Raw genomic sequence first — 1,567 nt, forward strand, 5'->3', positions numbered from 1 at the left:
TTGTCACAGTTAACACAAGTCTGTGTTTCTGCGTCTGGGTGTTGCACATGTGCGTTGGATTTAGAGGCAGGTGCGTAGCTAGGAGCAATAAGGGTTCATGAGCAGCAGGGGATCCTTGTTTCCACCCACACCCCCATTTCGATTTTCTGCAGGGTTTTGTTTTTTTTTTGTCTTAACTTTTTTAAAAACCTAAACTCTTTTATAATGTCAATTGTTGGTGTCTCTACTGAAAGTAATTTACAACTTTTTTTGTATTCTTAATTGTTGAGGAAAGGTTGAAATAGTCGTCTGCAAGCAGAACTGCACCATGGAAAGATAAATATTTATGCTGTTTCCAAGTACACTAGCAGTCCAATCAGATCGTCTTTTACAAAGCAGGAAATGTCCTTTCTGTGTGGACTTTGCATGTTCTCCCTGTGTTTGTGTGGGTATTCCAGCTTCTTCCCAAAGTCCAAAGACATGCATTTAGTGGAGTTATGTTAATTAATTATTCTAAATTACCCATAGCTGTGAATGTGAGTGTGAAAGGCTGCCTGTCTCTCTGTGTTGGCCCCGTGACAAGCTGGTGACCTGTCCAAGGTGTACCCTGCCTCTTGTCTTATGGTCACTGGGATAGGCTCCAAACAGCCAGAAGACATTTTTAAACCATTTAACTTTTATCTGTAAATTCTATTACAGGTGTTGCCTCTTTGCCCCCGACATCAGCTTTATAACCTGCAATGCAATGGGCTCAGTGTCTGGATTAGTTGGCTCAGAAGGATAAGAATTAAACTCCAGAGCAAGAGGTCAGGAGTTTGAGAAGTGTCTCCTTCTTTGGGCCAGTATGATTTGTGTTTACAAATCAACAATTTTACAAACACAAAAGTAGTAGTTAACTAGGGCTGAGCTAAGACCAAAATAACAAACACCTCGACAACAGAGCTAGCCTAACCAAAAGCTTCCCCCCCCCATCTTCCAAAACAAAAGGCATCTCAGCTCTACTTACTCCTTCAACCATGCACACAATTATAATTGATGTTACAAAAAATACTGGATTTGGAAAACAAACAAGTGAATGATCCTCTCTACAGACCGTGGCTATCTTGACTCCTTATGTAAGGTGTGGTCACCAGCCTCGAGCCAATCGTGTTTGAGCTGCACCTCCACATTTCAGCATATTCTACCTCTTCATAGAGGAAGGAACACAGCAGTTGCACACAATGACACAAAAATAACACAGCAGTCATAACAGTTCTAATCAATAAGACCATAATATAGATGAATTCTTGAAATTCAAGAAAGTCCTATAAGGATGTCCGGGCAACAGCGAGGTTACGTCTCTGATATCGGCACAGCTTTAATGTCGGAACTATTAGCACAACTTTTGGAACTATTGAACCAAGACATGAAGAAAAGAAGGTCAGCTGACGGTTAATCAATTTCTAAATGTTCGCCTGGTGGCCTGACATTGGCCTGTTGTTGTACATTTCCTGTTGTCAAGACAACCGTTCTCATTTGGCTCAACATAAGCACCATCTAACGCCATCCCTCAATTCAGACAAAGAAAAATATTTTTTTAAAATAACAC

The sequence above is a fragment of the Mchenga conophoros genome, linkage group LG7, assembly GCF_057382185.1.
Source record: "Mchenga conophoros isolate Kocher_MC1m ecotype Shallow Benthic linkage group LG7, M_conophoros_male_GT1.1, whole genome shotgun sequence".
Lineage (NCBI taxonomy): Eukaryota > Metazoa > Chordata > Actinopteri > Cichliformes > Cichlidae > Mchenga > Mchenga conophoros.